Below are 14,457 nucleotides of genomic sequence, written 5' to 3' on the forward strand. Positions count from 1 at the left end.
ATTTTAAGGGATTTTTCTATATCTTCCATTCCCTTTTGTTTCCTGAATTCTTCATTTATTTATTTATTTATTTTTGGTTTCTGTCTTTAACATTTAAAGTTGTATAGTGTAGCTAAAAAAAAATACATAAGCTGGTGCAGGGTTGGGGGAGACCTGCAATGAAATATAAAAGGCCTCCTTTCAAGAAAAAAAAAAATCCCCTTTAAGGAGACGAAAATGTGGTCTTTTTCTTTTTTAACTTAGTAAAATGCTTTGCTAGGTAAATTCATTAATATAAAGTGGAAAATCTCAAATTAGATTGTATTTTGCTGTGCACTGTTCTTTCTGACCTATATTTTAGAAGTTCCTGGTACCCAAGGAATAATAAAGGAATTAGTTCGCATTAGTTCTTGTTTTTACTAAGAAAACTGCATAGCATCACTTCTACTTTTGAATTAGTTACCATTTGTCAAACTGAGAGCGGTTTATTGAGAGGACTGAGCCGTTCCTTGCTCTCAGGGTTTAACTCAAGGTACAAGGGCCCCAGACAGTCAGATAATAGCCAGACACCCCAGGCCAGCGGACCCCAAGTTCCTTGTCTCACGCCCAAGGAGAAAAAGGAAGCACAGATAAGCAGTAATCAGAACAAACACAGATTTATTGAGGAAAAATGAGAAATAACTTGTCATAGTTTCAAGGTGGCACAAACCTAGAGTCACTCAGGAAGAGAGACTGAGCTAAAGAAAATTGCCCTTATTAGATTGGCTTGTGGGAATGTTCTTAATTGCTGTTTGAGGCAACAGCACTACACAGAATCATGGTTTGGGACTTTAAAAAAAAACCTATAGTGTTTTTTCTTTTGGGTGTATTTGGAGTGTGGGTACACATGCTGTAGCGAGTATATGGAGGTCAGAGGACAACGTGCAAGAGTCAGTTCTCTCTTCTGGCCCGTAAAACCCCCCAGATGAAACTTGGGTCATCAGATTTAGGTAGTTGCCTTTATCTGATGAGCAGTCTCTTGGATTTGTTTTTGCTTTCAGACTTTGTTGTTTCTTGGAACTCCACCCATAGGATTTTTTTTTTTAAACCAGGGATGGTAGGCAAAGTCTAGCACAGAGCTATATACTCAGCATGATTTTATTTTTGAGACAGGCTCACTTAGAAAGTAGCTCAGGCTGCCTCTGAACCCACTTTTCCCCCAAGGCAAGCCTGTAGATTACAATCCTGTCTGAGCAGCTGGAATTCCCAACTTGAACCAGACAGACCCAGCCAACTCACAGGACTAGGGGAAAGCTTATACTGTATATACACTTATTGCTATTTATTTTCCTACAACAATAATTCACAGTACCCGATGAGGTTCCAAACATTCATAATAATACAACAGCCACAGTGAACAGCATCTGTGTACCTTTGTCATTGTTCCCAAAAGTGTCAACCTTAACCTTCAACTTTGTTTGGTTGATGCTCTGGACGGATGTCAGCAGTGTCCTTCAAACCCCTGGTGTTTCTATGTTGGTGGTCAAGCTTGGTGCTCACAGGAGAATTAGAGTGGTTTTCTTGTTTTTCCCAATTGATTTAGAAGGCATTCCTTCATGAAAGTGCAGCTGGGGATGTTCTTTGCCTAATTTCTAAGACTTTTGATAAACAAAGTAGAATCCAGTCTGGTCTTCATAGATAGCTCCAGGATAACCAGGGCTACAGAGTGAGACTCTCTCTCAGAAATAAACAAAAACAAAATAGCATCATGGATGAGAGCATGTATGGAGTAGCCCTCATAAGCGCATAGCCACTGAGGTACCATGCTGCCCAGGGGCTACTGGGAGCTGTCAATCACTCAGGCCTGTTCTGGTTTTCATCGTCCATCCAGCACCATCTATGTACCAAGAACTGTGACACACTGATAAATAAGGTACAGCTTCTGCCCTCAAAAGATAGCTCATCAAAGCAGCCATCTGTGCAGTCTGATGGGGCCTAAGGGAGGGTGGCCATGACCCCAGTCTCCCTCCCATCTCTTCACACTAGAACTTCAACCCCATCTCCAGGGATAAAAGTGCTCTCCTCTGAAATGTGACAGCAGTCTCTAGGCAGCCCTTTGTTCAGAGCTAAAGATGTGCCATCTCTCAGTGTATGCTACACTCACCCTTTGGCATCCAGAGGAGGTGAGAGTCGGTGAGATAACAGCGTTGAGTTAGGCCTCTATTATCTGACCACCCAGTTTCTAATGAGTCACATGATCCTGGAAGGAAAGGCGATGCCCGGAGAGGCTGGGGACTGAGATTTGCTGTTTTTCCCTTTGGAAGGAATTGCAAGGAGAGGAAACTCCTTCCCCAGAAGTTGTAGATGGTGGACAGAGAACAAAGATGGCAGGTCGATTCCTGGAGGAAGAAGGAAGGGAAGGGAGGGAGGAGTGATGGGTCCCATGCAAAGGTAGATTTTGCACACACTAAGAAGGGGCAATAAAGCCTGAAGGCACCACGCTTGCAAGGGCACTCCTGAGTTTCCAGAAGAGAGACCCCCAAACAATTGGTTTTACACTTATAAAATTCAGAAGAGTTGGGCTGGAGCGATGGCTCAGAGGTTAAGAGCATCAACTGCTCTTTCAGAGGTCCTGAGTTCAATTCCCAGCAACCACATGGTGGCTCACAACCATCCCTTATGAGATCTGGTGCCCTCTTTAATTGATATGCAGATATACATGGAAGCAGAATGTTGTATACATAATAAATAAATAAAATCTTTAAAAAATTCAGAAGAGTTAATATATTAGCCACAATAAATTCTTGTTTCATTCTGACATCCCCTAATCACACTTCAGGTTGAATGGAGGTTGGAAAGGATGCAGCCATTTTTAGCCTCTGGCTAGAGAGAAACTGAGTTTAAAATATTTATTTATATGACATGCAGTCCTTTCCGTCCAACTAAAATCATGCCCAGTGGTACCTCTGAATTTAAGTTATTAGATAACAAGCTACAACCTAATTTGGTTTGCTATCCCCAAAGCTAACTTAGGGGTCCACTGTGTCATTGTGGCAACTGCAGTCAGTCACAGGTGACCCCTAGTTTGAATATGGCAAAAATCAAGTGGTAACCAAGTAAACCATTTTTCCTATCATGTCTGTTTTTGTCCATTCAGTGTTATCTGAATATATTACAGACACAGCATTCTGATCTCAAGGTCCAGCCAAGTACAGAACCAGGAACAAATACTAGTTGAGATCTTTAAATTGCTTGTGATTTTATCTTTTGACACTCTGGCAGAAGCCCTCCCTTGGTTTGTGAATGACTTCCAGGACTGTCCTTACTGGCTACCACTTAAGAGGTCAGTGCAGCGTGGATGTGACCTTCCATAGCCAGCACGGGAAGTAGACGGGAAGTGTCTGAGTCAGAAGCCATTCAGTGAAAAGTCTTTTCATCCACCATGAATGTAAAAGCAGGGTTTGTCCTGCCAAGACCAGCTTTCGCCAGGAATACATTAATAATGCAGTGTACACAGGTGAGAACAGCATACCTTGTCTCCATTTGGGCTGACAGAACATCATGCACTGGATCTCTCTTGCATCTGTAAATAAACAGTAAAGCTACAGGTTTAAAAGCAGCATTCCATAAATTTTTGATCAACCATCTTATAGAAAAGGCTGCACTTGATAGCTGTTTTTTTTAATAGAAAATGTTATTGTTGGCATAGGAAGTGGTGATCAAAGCCCATACATCCAAAAATGAATGGAAAAACATTACAATGATGTGCCAGTTTAAAAATGTTAACTTTTTGATTTTATGATATTTGATTTAAAAATTCATAAATTGATAGGACATTTTTTTCTTATCCTAAAAAAGTGTTTACTTTTATACCTAAGCTTTTACTTGTAATTCAGTGCTTGGTTTCTTTTTTTTTTTTTAAGATGTATTTGTTTTCATTTACATAGAGGGTTATTTTGCCTGCATGTGTATCTGTGCATCATGTGAGTTCAATGATGCCTGAGGAGGCTCCGGAACTGGAGTTGCTGACTGTTGCAAGCTGCCACGTGGGTGCTGAGAGCCAAACCGAGGTCCTTGGAAAGGGCAACAAGTGCTCTAAGCCCCTGAGTCCTCTCTCCAGTCCTGTGCTATTTTTCTTACAGAGGTCCCCAAACTTCAAACCCTACAAAATCTAGATCCATGTCTGGCCCAAGTATTGTACAGGGCTGTATGCCAACAGTCAATTCTGGTCTTCAGAGTTCCATCTGGTCCCTGACTCCTGCTCAAGGCCCCTACCCTAGTCCTCATCTCCCAGGCCCTGAGAGCCATCTTCATCTAGAGGCTAAAGAACACTTGCCCTTGGGCAGCAGGAGCGGGCACGTGGACCTCTTGATATTTTCCCTTCAAAGAGCTCTGTGTGCTAGGGTGGCTGGCCATTGTATTAGCACTATCCACATTCTGGTGTAGGCGAAGCCCCAGAGCGATGGTCTGGCTGAGTCTCCTGTAGCATTAAAATTGGGACCAGAGTCTTGGAGATGGCTCTGCAGATAAAAGCACTTGCCACCCAATGATGAGCTGCACAGGATCACTGGGAACCCCATGGAAAGGTGGAAGGAAGGAACCAAGTGTTGACTTCTCACATAGATGTGCACACACACACACACACACACACACACACACACACACACACACACACACACTATTACAAACAATAAAACAGAACCAGCAGGAGTGGACTGGTCTGTGCTAGGCTGGGACCCCAGGTGTACCATAGGGGCATATGGCTGCATATTTCAGTCTTGCCTCTCTACTGTGACAGACCCTCCTGCCTACGAAGTGGCAGCCCTGGTGAGTTCTGACAGACCCAGCCTGTGCTGCCCCTGTGGCTCCTCTCTGGAAAGCCATCCGATTTACCTCACCACAAGCTGTGCTTCCTCACCCTCACTTTCGGCCCCTCCCGTCTAAGGCGTCTAAGAAGCCATGCTGGTCCCAGTCTCAGGGAGGGTTTTGGGGTTATTTCAACTCTGCCAAGGGACCTCAGAGTGAAAGGTTCAGGCATTATGCTGGCCTGCCCCTATTACCTGGCAGAATCCACTCAGGCAGCACCCTGGTCAGCCCAGGGTTCCATGGGAACGAAGTCTGCAGCAGGTGTAGAAGACCCCTTTAAAACACAGAGCCCTGCCCACTTATGCTCTCTTCTTTCTCTTCTCTCTCTGCCTCTTCTCCTCCTCTCTTCTATTTCTCTCTCACTCCCTCTCCGTGATGTAATCAACTGGTTAATATGTCTCTTAGTCTCATGTCTCATCCTGTGCCCCTTCTTTCTTTTTTAATTTAAGCAAAAACCTAACACAGTGAAAGCTGTGGGGCCCAGGACTATCCCCATCGCCAACCAGTTCTCCTGGCCAACCCTAAAAGGACACTGCCCCCGTGTGGCCATATGTAGAGGTGCAACAGGGAAAGAAGGAAAAGAGCCTCAAATAGGTTTTTTCACCCCTTTACCTACTAGCCCAAGTGACCACCACCCCATCACCACCTCAGTTCCTCCTGAGCAATCCAGCTGCTCCAGTCACGACACAGGACCCCTGGCGAGAAACCCAGTCCCATCAGGGCTGCTTATTCGTTCTTCTCTAGTGGTGTCTCCACTGGCACACTCAAGTCTGAGCTGTTCTGGGGCCATGGTTTCACAGACCGCCTGAGCTCATCTAGGAGACAGGCAGCTGTTTTTGATGGAGGGGGGAGCTGTGAGATGAGCTCAAAGGACACAATGGGTTTCTGGGGGGGGGGGCAGTGTCTGTATCTCTCTCATCTTCAGGCCTCCTTGAGAGTTATGTCCCCAAAACACAGAGTGTTTTATTAGTAAGGTGGACTAGGTGCATGTGTGCATCCCTGGATTGTAGGTGTTGTCTGGGCCTGCGCATAGACAAGTTGACAGAGAGCACACAGGAGGGCAGCTGCTTCTCTCTCTCTCTCTCTCTCTCTCTCTCTCTCTCTCTCTTTCATGTACATTGGGGTTTTGCCTTCGTGTATGTCTGTGTGAACATGTCAGATCCCCTGGAACTGAAGTTACAGACAGTGGTGAACTGCCATGTGGGTGCTGGGAATTGAACCCAGGACCTCTGGAAGAGCAGCCAGTGCTCTTAACTGCCGAGCCATCTCTCACAGCCCTAGGCAGCTGCTCCTCAATAAGGATTTCTGTTAGGCTGAGCACTGAATTAACTGTTATAGAGGCGTGAGTCCCCTGCCCCAATTCTATGCTCTTTCCCCGACCACAAGTTGCCTAGAAGGAAGTAGCCCTGCATTCTACAGTCAGGACTGGAATGGTTCTGGAGAGGTCCAAGCCTTTGCCTCACTCCTGCCTCCATTTAGTTCCTAGCCCATTTTTTGTCTGCTCTCATTCTAGGCATTCTGTTTTCTCCAACATTGTGATTAAGCCTCCATAAGTAGATGCCGTGCCTGGGTCAGATGAGGGGAAAAAGGCTCAGGAGACATAAACATCTATGTCTCACATCACAGCCACTTGTGGTCTAAGAAATCCAGTTGCGGGTTGAACAATACAATAAAAATATACACTGGGCAAAGCCATTGGTCTAGAGTCCATACGCCAGCCTTGTCAAGCCACAGCTTCCAAGACAACAAATGCCTAGCAAGCCCTGTCTTACATCCCTTAGTCCTGCCCCCGCCACCTGCCCCCCCACACACACACCCCACGCAGCTGACCCAGCAAGTGAGACCAGATCTGCACCATTCCAACCTTCCACAATCAAGCGTTCTAAGCAATCGATCAGCCTCGGAGACTCTTTGGAAACTTCAGATCACATGACCCTCAGCTTTTCTCACCTAGCCTGTCTTACTACTGACCAGAGAACTCCAGGCTGCTTTCCCAGGTATACTCCAAGCTTCAATTCCGCCCCCCCCCAGACCTTCCTTGCTTCTCTCCCCCAGGGAAGGCACACAGGATCCTGCATGGCCACTCTCCCACCCATGCTGACAGCTCTGTGAACACAGGCCCTCTGCTCTCCCATTCCACCAGCACCCCAGGGCCTGGAATCCCCTTCCCATGGCTTTATCTTCTCAAGCAACACAGATTTTCTGTAAGGTCTTAATCCAATGTCACATCCTGTGAAGCCTTCCCTGACTGTCACAGCCTCCTATCTGACCCAGGAACAGTCATTTGTCTAATGAGTAGTCAGCAACCTTGCTATAAATTAGGACAGTGAGTGAGGGCTTCACCCTTCCGAGCTTCCATTGTCCTGGGAAAGGCTGCTGACACACACAAATGTAACAGCAGCTTCAGGCTAATTAAGGTGAGAAGCCATGAGTGACAAGACAGATAAAAGGGGTCACTGAAGCTGTCACTCTCCTGAGTGCCAGGATTACAGGCAAGCACCACCATGCCCCAAATGACCTGTTCATGTGGTACCCGGTCTAGAACCCAAGATTTCCTGTGTGTTAGGCAAATATTCCACCAAATGAAGGATATCCTCAGCCTCATACATTGTGAGTTCTGCCCTATGGGTTCTGAGAACAGGGCCCCAGGGCACAGCCCTGTGGCCTGCTGTCTGTAGATGCTCGATAAACACAGAAGGACTGTTTCACCAGACAGAGAGTGAGTGGCACTCTGGTGCTACAGTGTGGATGCCACAGTCTGCTCACACAGAGCCTACTGAGGGGATATGCTGACTGTTACAGCTTCTGTAACAGGGGACATACTGATATGTCCCCTCTGATCCCAAGGGAAAATAAGAACAGAGCTGGGAAGATGTCTCCATGAGTAAAATGCTAGTTGTCCCAGCATTAGGACCTGAGTTCAGATCTCCAACACCCAAATGAAAAGCTTGGCATTGACGTGCAGAGTCAGGTAGGTACCAGTACTCACTGGCCAGCCTAGCCAATGAATTCCATGTTCAGGGAGAGACTGTCTCAAAAACTAAGGCAAAGAGAGGCAGACACCCAACACTAACCTCTGGCCTCTACACACACACACACACACACACACACACACACACATACATACATACACACACACACACACACACACACACACACACGCATTTGCCCCCGTCACATATAGCAAAAGAAATGAAGGAAGGAAGGAAGGAAGGAAGGAAGGAAGGAAGGAAGAAAGAAAGAAAGAAAGAAAGAAAGAAAGAAAGAAAGATTTAGTATGGTGAAATATGGAATAATATGGAAACGCATTTGTCAGTCATGCATGCAAGACATCAATGAAAGTGTCTTTGGAAAGCCTTTTCCTCTCTCCCTTCCTGAGTGCCCTGCCTGCCCCATTCCTACCTGGCAGGCTCTCTCTCCTAACCTCTCCTCTGTTGGAACCATGCAGCCGGTGAATAGGCATCTGTTCTGTGAGTGAGTGGCATAAAAAGGTTGTATTGAGACTCCGGAATCCATGTCTAGCTCCTGCTGGACTGGAGTCCGTGAAAGCGAGCATAAGCTCAGAAATGTCTCAAGAGCAGCTGCAGAGACAAGATCAGAGTTCCCACCTCAGCACCTCCACAGTGGATGCTGGGTTCAGACCCACACCCCACATTGCCCTCCAGAGGGTGAGCAAGCCCCTCAGAACCCAGCCCCTTCCAGGATTGTAGATAGAACCCTGGAGATCACGAAGTTCAACTGCACCCCAAACCCCATGAATAAGCTCAGTCTTCACTCAGTTCATGAAAGGAACACTGTCCCGAACCTCCCCGGTCCCTGCTGCTCTCAACCCAAAGGCTTGTGTAGTTGGATGACCTTCTTTGAGCTCTGACAAGGACAAGGAAAAGCTCTGTCTGCAATGTTTGACTTCTGGGTGGGGTTTTTTGTTTTTGGTTTTTTTTTTTTTTTCTTTCATGGCTACAAACTATATGGCTGTTGAAAAGTTTGCATTTACTTGTGAATTGCCTGTCTGTGTTTGTGAGTGGAGGAGGGCAAAGATTTGAAGGGTCAAAATTGTTTTCAGTTTCTGTGTAAGTTTCTCCAGAGCTTAACACTGCATTGAGTATCCCATATTTATTTCTGTGCCGTTACATCACTGTAGGCACATTTTATAACCCAAGGCGTAGAGAGCCGCCTTCCTTCATGTCACAAACTGGAGCTTAAGGGTGAGACATCATGTAACACCCACCAGAAGTTAGACCATGATCCTGAATGAAGCCAACTTAGCTCTGTGGAGGAACACAGAAACCCTGTATGTGTAACAGTGATGAAAATAAATTCTAGGCAGAAATTCATTTTTGCACACTGTTTCCTTGTAAGCAAAAGAAACCTGTGACAGGTTTATTTCATAGATGAAAAGCAAAATTAGATGTAAAATGAAAGAAAAAGAAAAGGGAGGGCCAAAGATGGCTCAGTGTTGAAAGGCTCTTGTTGCAAGTCTGATGACCTGAGTTCAATTCCCAGAACCCACACAAAAGTGAGGAGAGAACAAAGTCCACAAAATTATCCTCTGACCTCCAGACATATGTCATGGTACACATGCCCACACACACATCATGCATGCATGCATGTGCTTACACACATACACCAAGTTTAAAATAATGAGCATTGCATTTCCTTGGGTCCACTGCTACTTAGCTGACATTTGGATGCTCTGTCCTTGACAGCTGGGTGGGGCATCAAAGCGGATAATTCCAGTTGTTTATGAATTCTTCAGAAGCCCTTGGGAGTGAACAGTGCTACACATGAGACAAGCTGCCTCTGTTACTTCTGGCAGGGTCCTGGGAGGGCACCTCCATCTCTATACAGGCCTACCCATGACCTTTATAAAGTCTCAAGAGCAAGCAAATGTAATCAACCTAATTTCCAAAAAAAAAAGGGCCATCATATCCTCAGCATAAACTAGCAAAGGCCTTTTGAAACGTGTTAGTAATTTAAGAAAACATTGTAATAAGGTGCATACCTGTAATCCTGGGACTTTAGAGGCTGTGACTTTAGAGGCTGAGTTTGAGACCAGCCTGGGCTATCCAGTGAGACTGTCTCAAAACACACACACACACCACACACACACACACACACACAACACACCACACACACACACAGAGAGAGAGAGAGAGAGAGAGAGAAGAGAGAGAGAGAGAGAGAGAGAGAGAGGAGGAGGAGAGAGAGAGAGAGAGAGAGAGAGAGAGAGAGAGAGAGAGAGAGAGAGAGATCACAAAAGAGTATTGATACATGTTATTGGAAAATGAGTGTAGACTTCAAGGACTGCACATAGGAGTCCTGAGGAATACAGCAGAATAAACATCTGTGTACCTTTGACTCTTCTCCATGCCCCAGCTAGATAATGAAATGAGCTTTTCTTTGTGTACCTGTTTTGTGACTGTAGCCCAGGGTGGCCTCAATCCTCCTGCCTCAGCTTCCCACATGCTAGGCTTATAAGCATGTGTTAGTCATTCCCAACTTCAAAGCATATAGGTATGGTGGTACACAGCTGTAATCTCTGCACTTGAGAGGTAGAGTCAGGAAGATCAGAAGTTCAAAGCCAGCCTGGCCTACATGTGATCGTCTCACACAAAACAAGACAGATAAAATGTGGGTGTACTGAGTGAATGATCCACACCAGAGAGTCCCAGCATGCCCCTGGAGGCAGACCCTAAGTGAGAGTTCTGCACAAGTGGGGATGACGAAGAGCAGTCAGTCACTGTATGCAAGTCAGAAAGCCGCTGCAAAAAGTGAAATTGGATGGGTGTGGTCACGCGACCTTAATCCCCTGCTAGGGGTGGGGAAAGCAGAGGGATCTCTGAGTTTCAGGCAGTTGTTTGCCTAGCGTGTTTTTGTTTGTTTGTTTGTTTTTAAGACTCTCAAAATGGCGAAATTTAAACTGATGGTTGAGTTTGTAAGGAGCTACAGTCAATTAGCCCAGCTGATCAGATAGGAATAGTACGGAAGGAGAAAGAAGAACAACTAAAAATTCCCCCATGAAATAAAACAAAAGCCCCCAAAGATGAGGAGGAAAAGGCATATTAATTAAGGCTCAGTCAGAAACCTCAGACCTCCCTCCCACCGGCCCAGGGCTGCAATGTACACGTTGAGATGTACACAGTGGAGAAGGGCACAGTCCTAGTTCGCTGAGTGGCAGAGTAGACGAGGTGATGGCGGATGGTGGAGCATGCTGGAAATCCCCAAACATACTTCAACTCCAGCATCTGATGCCAGGGAAGATCATCGATGAAGAGGTGACTCAGCAGAGGCGTGATGGGGAGGAGCCCTGGGAACTAAGGATGGTTCTGCGGGTGGTGCCTCTCCAGCGCCCTCTACTGCCAAGATTTAACATGGCGCTACTTAGCACAGCCTTCTGGATCCATGGACAAGCTGCAGATTCAATCAAGAGCGGGTCAAAACATGCAAGAAAGTTATGTGTGTACTGAGCATGTGCAGACTTTTTCTCGTCCTTATTCTGTAAGCAATACAATACAACTGTTTGCATATTTAAATACTACATATTTAAATAGTGTGCTGTATGACATAAAGATATGTGTAGGTCATTTGCAAATACCCTATCCTTTTATAAAAGGTATTGAGCATCTGCAGATTTGGGCATCCAAAAATCTGGTATGTTAGGGACAGAGTTTCTCACAACCGATTGCCTACAGACATCAAGAGATGGCTGTACATCTAAGGCCCAACATCATTTTCACAGAGCAGGTAATAAAGGGTAGATTTGGAGCTAAGGGCTATGAATAAAAATGGGTGCAAGATCCTCTAGGTGAATAGAAAATGAGATAATATACATCATATCCTTCTCACAGGCTTTGTTAAACAAACAAGTTTGATTGTAGTCACCACAGTGAGTAATTCTTCTTTTGGAGCCTATCCTGGCAGTCGCTCTGGAGACCAGGCTGGCCTCGAACTCACAGAGATCAGCCTGACTCTGCCTCCCGGGTGCTGGGATTAAAGGCGTGCTCCACCAACACCTGGCTAGTGAGTGATTCTTTAGCCAAGGTCTTTCCTCTTTCTGCTTTTTGGGCAGCTAAATGGCTTCTCGAAGAAGGCGGTTGATTGTTGGATTTTCTAGAAGATCACTGGAGTTTGACTGAGAGGTACACATGGCAGTTAGTACTGTGGGTGGTCTGAAGACAATGTGGTGGGGGGGGCACTTCAGGTGAGACTGTCATCAGCAGAGTATTTGTGATAGTCCAGGAGAGAATTAGCAAGCCCACATGAGTGGTGGTAAGTGGAAATGAGCAAACTGTGAGCCAGGCCCAAAGAAATCACTCAGGCCCCGCTCCCATCCTTAGCCATGACAGGGAGAGACCCAGCAGACTTGAAAGAAACTAGGCCTTAAAGGGCAATGACCTTCCCTCACACAGTCCCTTATTAGCTGAGAAACTTTGGGCTGTGTGTGACAGAAACTCACAACAACTGCTTAAACACTCAACATGATCCGGGCGTCAGTGGTACATGCCTTTAATCTCAGCACTCGGGAGGCAGAGGCAGGCAAATCTCTGTGAGTTCGAGGCCAGCATGGTCTACAGAGCGAGTGCCAAGATAGGCTCCAAATCTACACAGAGAAACCCTGTTTTGAAAAAACAAAACAAACAAACAAAACAAAACAAAACAAAACAAAAAAAACCACTCAACATGAGTTGAGCATTTGGGAGTTCTAGAATTGTTTGTTCAGTGGCTGAGAAGGATCCAGGAATCAAAAACATGGAGATAACACATGTTCATATGTTACCAGTGTGTATCCAAATTGGCATCCCCATTTTAGAAAACTGCCTAGATTCTCTAGTGGTGAACATAGGCATATCCAGAGACCTAGCAACTCTACACCTCGGCACTTCCAAGCATTCTTCATAGTAGAAATCACTCACAGAGTCACTATTTTTAATAGCCCAAATTAGGAAACTATCTACATGCCTGTCAAGAATCAAAATGGATAAATTACAACATAGCCTCTAAGTAAAATTGTATTCAGTGGTGAGAAAGAATGATCTATAGTGATAGGAAACACGGATGACTCTCATAGACATATTAAAGGAAAAGCACCAGATACGGAAGTGTGTTGTGTATTTAGGAAAGGGTTGTGTCCATCAGAACCAGCAGGTTCCATCTGTGCAAAGCCCTAATGCAGGAAAAGCCTTCTGCACTGTCAGATATTAAGACAATATCTGTCCCTGTGTACAAGTGGTGAAGGGAAGATGTTAGTTACAGGGAGTGTCTTATCTGTGACCTTTCATGATGCTGTATGCTTGTGGTTTACTATGTGTTTATTACATATGCAAAAATGAGAACATGAGTCCCAGTGATCCTCTGTAGTTCCCTGTTCATTGTTTGCCCTGGTCTTTAGGTTTCTACCCTCATAGTTATAAAGTTGCTGTCAAACTATGTACACAACCTATTCACCAAGCTGCATCTGACAACAGGAAGTAGGATGTCTTAGTTCTTCTTTCTCCTTTCTTATAAAAACCATCTTGATCATTCTCAGTGTGTACTTTGGCACTGTTAAATACATCCAGAATGCTGTGTGACCACTGTCAGTGGCCATCTCTACAAATATATTCTTGCAAAACTGAAACTCTGAACCCCATTAACTCCAAATATCACCTCTCCCCAGCTCCTGGTAACTTCTATTTGACCTTCTCACTCAGAGGTTTGGGTGAATTCTAGGTTTTCATCTAAGTGTCATTCTTCCCTTTAATAAAGAGGGAACCTTTCCCAGAAGGCCTGATGGGTTTGAATAGGTTAAACACATATGTTCTAGCTAAATCATCTGTCTGGCATGCCCAGCTCCTATCAGAGGCTGCTGCAACAGCAGAAGTAATGCCTCCAGCATGGAAACAAATGATTATACCATTTTGTAAGAGTCATGCATGCTGCTGTGAGTTAATCTGAACCAGACCAGAGATATAAAGACTGAGCAAAGAAAGAAGTTATTCCTGGTAGAGACTAAGCAAAGCAAGAAGGTGTTCCCAGGTGACCAGACAGCAGCATCTGGTGGGCATTATGGAGGCCTAGTCTTGGGATTCAAGTTCTAATTCTGAAACCACTCAATAGCTGTTATTCCAATTCTACTACAGTTGTGTGTTTCTATACTGGGAAGAGCAAGACCCTGGGCCAAAGCCAAGGCTGCTTCATCCTTGCAAGTGGCTTCATCATTTTGAGGTTTCTGAATGGAGGACATTGAACTGTCATTACATTTAAGGATAACTCTTTCCGACAACTGCCTGATTTATGCCGCCCCCAAATAACACACAGAGTCTTATATTAGTTACAATACTGCTGGTCAATGACTAAGGTTTCTTATATGCTAGCTCAGTCTTAATTATCAACCATAACTACTAATCTATATATTTTTATAAAGACTTATGGAGGACGAAGACGCCGGCCGCATGCATCCTCTCTTGTCGGCGATCACATGGCTATCTCTCTACTACATTTCCCAGAATCTTCCTTTTCTTCTAGTCCCGCCTATCTTGCTTTCCTATTGGCCAACAGTGCCTTATTTATCAACCAATAAGACAAACATATACACAGAAGGACTTCCCCCATCAATTACTGATGTTAGACAGTGTTGCCCAAATCATTATTTGA

At 45.1% G+C, this 14,457-nt stretch overlaps 1 long non-coding RNA gene across 2 annotated transcripts; it reads right to left on the reverse strand.

The window, feature by feature from the left end:
* Window positions 1-619: 619 nt before the first annotated feature.
* Window positions 620-11,133, reverse strand: LOC103159777. Of its 2 annotated transcripts, none has more exons than XR_003485674.2 (3): window positions 11,056-11,133; window positions 3,491-3,541; window positions 620-2,357 (listed from the first exon to the last, which is right to left on the reverse strand). It is a non-coding gene; the product is annotated as an uncharacterized LOC103159777 (long non-coding RNA). The 2 variants fall into 2 exon arrangements; XR_003485675.2 differs by lacking the exon at window positions 11,056-11,133 and adding an exon at window positions 9,827-9,922.
* Between the last annotated feature and the right edge of the window lie 3,324 nt (window positions 11,134-14,457).

Source organism: Cricetulus griseus, chromosome 5, assembly GCF_003668045.3.
Source record: "Cricetulus griseus strain 17A/GY chromosome 5, alternate assembly CriGri-PICRH-1.0, whole genome shotgun sequence".
NCBI classification, from domain to species: domain Eukaryota; kingdom Metazoa; phylum Chordata; class Mammalia; order Rodentia; family Cricetidae; genus Cricetulus; species Cricetulus griseus.